At 40.8% G+C, this 7,641-nt stretch overlaps 1 protein-coding gene across 1 annotated transcript in view; it reads right to left on the reverse strand.

Moving 5' to 3' along the window:
- LOC149117815 (uncharacterized) overlaps positions 1-7,641 on the reverse strand; it is an 81,453-nt gene that overhangs the window by 48,928 nt on the left and 24,884 nt on the right. The window lies entirely within an intron of this gene.

Below are 7,641 nucleotides of genomic sequence, written 5' to 3' on the forward strand. Positions count from 1 at the left end.
TCGAAGCTGTTCTCTAGCGACGCGTGCGTTGCCCTTTGCGCAACAGATACAGACAGTTATTTTAGGAGTGGCATCCTAAGATACATTTTGAGTGATTAACTGTTAGAGTTGCGCAACATTAGCGAAAGTTCCGTGATACCCGCCGGGTTGTACTTCAAGAAACACAGTTGTAAAACTCTCCGGCTGTGTCATCTTGAACCTATCCAACATGCATATTTAAGGAAGGAACTCCTGCGTGCAAACTGACTTAGCATACCCATGCTTAAGACTGCAAGTATTTCATATGGTGTGTAAACACAGTTTCCAACCAAGGCGCAAGGTGGACAACATTTATGCATTAGGAGATGAAGACCCAGTTATGTTCTGAGTCTACTGTGTGGTAATTATCCTCATGTTATAAGTTGGCAACTATTCAGTACCCCGTACCAGACAACAGCAATGTGTTAGCAAACTTCACGTGGAATTCCATAAAATTCACGGGTCACATATACTTCTAGCTGCTTTATCGTACACTATATAATTTTTCCCTCATCACGTCTCACCCATAAGCACTTTTCAGCACTCCACGAGAGCTAATTCCCTCCTCAGATGAATGTCGACCGTTATGTATTATAAGTACGCAGACGTCCTCTCACGAGGGTCCTTGTTCCCCTCAACAGTTGTTTGTATTCGCTTGTTCCTACAATTATCCGTACTCACTCCCGGTGAGTCCGAACGAAGCGAGGGTCCGCCCCGATCATTTCGCTCATTCTTTTCTTTCGCTCGCCGAATTTTTTTTTTTCCGTCCTCGCCAGGAGCCTGTTTGCAGGCTAGCGTTCCACTTCTGTAGTGAGGTACTTCCTTGATCCAGTCAAGGATATACCAAATCTTTACATACACAGTTTCAATGTGACTCGCCCGTAAAATCTCACCACGCGCGTCCATTGCTGCCCTCTACCTTCCCCCCATCCCCGCTATCTCCCGGCCAAGGCTATGTTACGTTACTGTCACCTGCGACATGGCTGGGTGCTTTCGCTCTGGGTTTTGCTAAAACTGCTATGGTTTCCCGTCGGGAAAACCCTACTAAGGTAAGGTTGAATTCCTAAACATTAAGTGCATTTGATTTTTGCTTTCTTGTTATTACCGCCGTTTTCTAAAAGCGAATTTTAATATGAAATTCGGCGATCAACTTGAACTTTATGACGTTACCGTCTAAATGCGAAGTGGGTCAAATTTCAAAAATACGCCAGCTGTTTTCATTTTAGAGCAGGTAGTTGCCTCGAAATTCAAAATCCTAACTTCTTCTACTTGAGAATATGTCAGAAAAGCAAACAAAGGCAAAGAAATGTTTATTTCGACGAATGAAAGTAAAATTAAGAGCTGCCATGTATTGATTTCCGAATGGCATGAAAGGTCAAAGGGTCGCTCATATTGCTCAAGTGACCTGTTTTAATTTACCCCAATTTTTTCTTCGCCCGACGTGTATTTGAAATCATTGTTCTTCTCCAGAGTATAGTCTGGTTGGCTGAAGCTATGTACCAGAGTGCTGTTTTGAGCCTTGAATTTCGTCTAAATTCAGAGTTGGTGAGCTCTCTCGCGAAGCATAAATTTAAAAAATTCGTCAAAAATTGACGTTAAACTTTTATTTAAATTTTACACCGCGAATAAGCAGAAGAAATAAGGTCTTTTGATTTCCTGGGCTAACGTAACCTTTTCTAGAACGCTTTCACTTTCTAAACGGGAGCTTCCGAAAAATGCCCGATTTCGTCGTCAATTTTGGCCGCCGCGAGCGCAAAATACCAAAAAAAATTGGAAAAAAAATAAATAAAAATCTAATCGACCTGAAATATTTTTAGAACTAGTTCAGCTAGGCCTTTATTCTGACAAAGTTTGGGAAAATCGGTTTTTTCTATCTTGCATGACCTTAGTTAATCCTTACAGCAAACTGCTCTTAAAGATTTATTTTACGATGAGCGATTATCCAGGAACCAAAGAAAGCTGCTATGTATTTAGATATGCAAAGTATTAGATAAGCAATCAAGCGAACTGAAGTCACACACTTAAAGTATACATGTAAGCCGTTAATGGCTCCATAATCAGAACTGCTCTGTTACCAGACAGTGGTGAATTGAGTTATGGGTCTGAAGACCTATATTTCGCTTTAAGATTATTAGCTTAACGTGAAAGAATTTTGCCTTTCATATTGTAAGAATGGCTGACTGTTAGGATCGAGAAACGCCGCTCAACGACCCATTAGGCAAATCGCTCATATTTTGCCCAAAGATACCCTTAGGTGACCTAATTCTAAAAATCATATTATAAGGTTCCAGCGAATTTTTATTTTTCAGAAATTCGCGAAAATTTGAAAGCGCGGTCAAAGTGCGGTTTTTCATGTAATAAAATGACCGAAATAAGGTGCGAGGACGAAGCGCTGCTTAAGTCTTAAAATAAATTAAATTGACTTCAAACTTCACACAAATGTGGAACAACCACTCTAATTTATTCCTCGTTTTAAACTAATCTCAGATATGTTGATATAGTGGTTTTCCAAACCATTTTAAAAACACCTATGAAGCGTGTGAAAAATAACGGCAAAATATAGGTCATGTTTAACAGCATAAAAACGCATCTGGTACCTCACTTTCCGATTATTTTACTTTACAGCCTTAAAATATCATTATTAAACATATACCATGCCAAGTTTCATGCTCGAACTCGCAGTACTTCCCTTTGAGAAAAACGAAAATCTATGTCGATGTGTTGGGCGAAAATATCACAACAATTATACACGAACAATAGACAAATCAATTTCAAAAGCGAAAGTAAAAGGCTATCATTAATAAATCAATTCAATCAATTAAGCAATTCACTGCTATCAGTAGAAACATAATGTCCTCATAATGTCCACTACATAAAAACTGTTTTTAGACGTTTTCGATCAAAACATAGCGCGTTAACTTTGTTTAATTTCCTGTCCGCAGTCATGTCTAGTTTGTCATCGCGTGTATTTCTTAATGTAAACAACACTGTGAAAGGCTCTCATAACAAACGCACAGAGGTTTCCTGGAACCTCGATGTTTTCGATACACCAAAACGCTTTAAGTTTGTTAAGACACAATAATGGGTCAACTTGGAATACTCTTTAGCATTAAGGACGTTAAAGGACTGTAAATTAATCGAGTTGAAATATCTTGAGGCAAATCAAAATCGCGCCCTTATTCTAATTGCTAAACAGCCGATCTCCGTTCAAGTTCAAGAAGTCGGGAGGTTAATTCGGCAATGTATCACCGGTACAACAACAAAATCAAACCGAGGTCATCAAAAGTGTAAGTTTAAAAGTGTAGTGGCAAGTTCGAAGTAAATTTCGCCTATATAAATTGGAAACAAGAAGTGAAACGGTCTGACCCGAAACAAATAAACGAAATATTAATACGACTAATTTAATCCGAAAATGTTATAGAAAACATACCTAAAAGCCGTCGATTCCCCTCAATACCACTCTACATTGCCTTAAAGAGGCCAAGCTTTCTGCTATAAGAATCAGGGGCCTCATGAATCTGTTTTTATTATAGTGGCAACCATGCTGCGTGACTGATATTCGAGACTCAGTAAAAGTTGTCACACAACCGTACGAGCAGCCCAGTCACGCTTTCACTGCTTTCGCGCAAATGTTCAACATTTCGCAATTACAAGTTTAAAGTAGTGACAGTAGATTGAAATGCGCTTTTTAAAGCTGTCCTATCCAGGAGCAATTATTTCTTGTTCTTGAATGACTTTTAGTTGTAGCTACAGTCGGGGAGGGGGGGTGGGTACTCCCGGAAATTCCGAATATCTGTATGCCGTAGAAGATTAAGTGGTCTCTAGCTCTTAACGCCAACACTGAAACACCAGATGATTCTCGAAGTATCACAGGGATCACTAAGCAAAATAATTTTGAGCTTAGCTCCGCTGAGTCAGATACCTGTTGGCGCGCATATTGCATTGACCGTGGACAGGTGAAAAAAACAGTTAAACCGGAAAAGCCCGTTGCACATTGTAATTCAGCATTGTCCAACACGCAATCGGTCTGGTTGTAATGCTAATCGTATTTGATAGAATCTCAAGCTTTCTTTCGACACATACTCACGTACTGAGGTGGTGACATACTACTAGATGGGCGTGGCCGGGAGCCACGAGTCAAGTCAGTCAACTCGCAAAGCTCAACCGAGAAGAGTGATAGTGAACCACTGATGGAAAGACTGCAGATTGTCCCTACGCCTTACTCTAATAGGCCTCTGTGTTATTCTAATAGACTGATGCTGTTACAATGATACTATTTAGCTTTATGAACATGCTAATGGTAAAGGTTTTCTTTTGCAGTATAAAAGAATCATTAATAAGTAGTTCTTTGTGAAAAACTATTTTAAGGAAAGTAAGCTGTTCGCGAGATCTATGTTTTCAGATGTTCTAGAGTGATTAGTTTGTTAAGGCACTGTTGCGCTGCGCCTGCGCACAGTGTCGGAAAAAAGTACGTTAGATCATCTGTTTCTAAGTTGATAAAGGCAAATTAATCGCTGCAGCGAATTTGGAAAGCGTGACGATTCCAACCTCGTTCCCAGAGTCTCTCATCTTACCATCCTCTCGTTCCCAAATTCGCTGGGAACGAGGTTGAGACCATTCGGCCGTTAGTTTTTCCTCTAAAGGATCTCCCTCCTCTACTCCCTCTCCCTCTCTACAAAAATTTGACGATCCCCCCCCCCCCCGGCAAGAGATGTTTGCTCGATACCGAAGAAGTCAAACATCGACAGTTCCTAAGAATACTTCCGGCAAGTGCAGTTGTTAGTAAAATACTTCACAAGCGCTGAGTATGGAGTTATTCCACGCACGAATGGGAGAAGTATATCTAATCCCATGTCTTCGCACCCGCACCGTAGCATAGGCAGTTTCAGGTTCTTTAAGCCACCCTCCATCGCCAAGGCACAGGGGTCTTGCTGGTCGTATACCAAAGGATGCTGGAGCTAAACTATTTCTACAACTTCCTTTACCTGTCTAAAATTGCTCTCCTCTTCAGATGCCTGAACATGCATCTCATCAGGATCACTTTGGCGCAGAGCGTCACTCTGTGAGAGAAAAACTAACACCTGAAAAAGACGAATATTATAAGGGTCCCGGGCTCTGCGCATCTCCCGCGCCACCATTTCGGCGTCAACCTTTCGGCCTGTCGTTTGACCAACGCGAGATTTTGCCATGAGATACGATTGCTGCTTGTCATTGACTGCCCTGAGAGCCCAACCCCCTTTTAAAGCAACAAGGACTTCTTGGTGACGTACTGTGGCTTTGAGTTAAGCGCCAACGCTTGCTCCAAGCAGGGTTTGTAGTACATATTGGCTAAGTCCATAAGGGAATGTCTCTCTAGGGACTAAGTACATTTCTCCAGTGACAAGTGCCTCTCTAAAGTAGACAGCCTATGAAAGACACGAATGCAGCTGCCTTGAAGGCATCAATACACCCTGTTGTGCATGGTTACTATCCATGGAAACATCAGCAGACGCTTCCTCGGTCACACCCGTTGATACTGGCACTGATGTTGAGGTCGCAGTGTTCGTACCTCTTTACAAAATGACCTGAAGTCTCCTTCAGAGAACGAGTATAAACATAGAGCGATGTCTGACTAAATTACAAAAGAACCAGGCCCTGACCATTAGCATATTCACAAAGCTAAATAGTATCATTGTAACAGCATCAGTTCATTAGAATAACACAGAGGCCTATTAGGGTAAGGCGTAGGGACAATCTGCAGTCCTTCCATCAGTGGTTCACTATCACTCTTCTCGGTTTAGCTTTGCGAGTTGACTGACTTGACTCGTGGCTCCCGGCCACGCCCATCTAGTAGTATGTCACCACCCCAGTACGTGAGTACGTGTCGAAAGAAAGCTTGAGATTCTATCAAATATGATTAGCATTACAACCAGACCGATTGCGTGTTGGACAATGCTGAATTACAATGTGCAACAGGCTTTTCCGGTTTAACTGTTTTTCCACCTGTCCACGGTCAATGCAATATGCGCGCCAACAGGTATCTGACTCAGCGGAGCTAAGCTCAAAATTATTTTGCTTAGTGATCCCTGTGATACTTCGAGAATCATCTGGTGTTTCAGTGTTGGCGTTAAGAGCTAGAGACCACTTAATCTTCCACGGCATACAGATATTCGGAATTTCCGGGAGTACCCACCCCCCCCCCCTCCCCGACTGTAGCTACAACCAAAAGTCATTCAAGAACAAGAAATAATTGCTCCTGGATAGGACAGCTTTAAAAAGCGCATTTCAATCTACTGTCACTACTTTAAACTTGTAATTGCGAAATGTTGAACATTTGCGCGAAAGCAGTGAAAGCGTGACTGGGCTGCTCGTACGGTTGTGTGACAACTTTTACTGAGTCTCGAATATCAGTCACGCAGCATGGTTGCCACTATAATAAAAACAGATTCATGAGGCCCCTGATTCTTAGAGCAGAAAGCTTGACCTCTTTAAGGCAATGTAGAGTGGTATTGAGGGGAATCGACGGCTTTTAGGTATGTTTTCTGCAACATTTTCGGATTAAATTAGTCGTATTAATATTTCGTTTATTTGTTTCGGGTCAGACCGTTTCACTTCCTGTTTCCAATTCATATAGGCGAAATTTATTTCGAACTTGCCACTACACTTTTAAACTTACACTTTTGATGCCCTCGGTTTGATTTTGTTGTTGTACCGGTGATACATTGCCGAATTAACCTCTCGACTTCTTGAACTTGAACGGAGATCGGCTGTTTAGCAATTAGAATAAGGGCGCGATTTTGATTTGCCTCAAGATATTTCAACTCGATTAATTTACAGTCCTTTAACGTCCTCAATACTAAACAGCATTCCAGGTTGACCCATTATTGTGTCTTAACGAACTTAAAGCGTTTTGGTGTATCGAAAACATCGAGGTTCCAGGAAACCTCTGTGCGTTTGTTATGACAACCATTCACCTGTTGTTAACATTAAGGAAATACACGCGATGACAAACTAGACATGACGGCGGACAGGAAATTAAACAAAGATCGAAAACGTCTAAAAACAGTTTTTATGTATTGGACATTATGAGGATATTATATTTCTACTGATAGCAGTGAATTGCTTAATTGATTGAATTGATTAATGATAGCCTTTTACTTTCGCTTTTGAAATTGATTCGTCTCTTGTTCGTGTATAATTGTTGTGTCATTTGCGCCCAACACATTGACATAGATTTTCGTTTTTCTCAAAGGGAAATACTGCGAGTTCGAACATGAAACTTGGCATGGTATATGTCTAATAATGATATTTTAAGGCTCTAAAGTAAAATAATCGGAAAGTGAGGTACCAGATGCGTTTTTATGCTGTTAAACATGACCTATATTTTGCCGTTATTTTTCACACGCTTCATAGGTGTTTTTAAAATGGTTTGGAAAACCACTATATCAACATATCTGAGATTAGTTTAAAACGAGGAATAAATTAGAGTGGTTGTTCCACATTTGTGTGAAGTTTGAAGTCAATTTAATTTATTTTAAGACTTAAGCAGCGCTTCGTCCTCGCACCTTATTTCGGTCATTTTATTACATGAAAAACCGCACTTTGACCGCGCTTTCAAATTTTCGCGAATTTCTGAAAAATAAA

This window comes from Orbicella faveolata, unplaced genomic scaffold (genome assembly GCF_042242905.1).
Source record: "Orbicella faveolata isolate gen_17 unplaced genomic scaffold, um_ofav_v1 contig_1, whole genome shotgun sequence".
NCBI lineage: Eukaryota > Metazoa > Cnidaria > Anthozoa > Scleractinia > Merulinidae > Orbicella > Orbicella faveolata.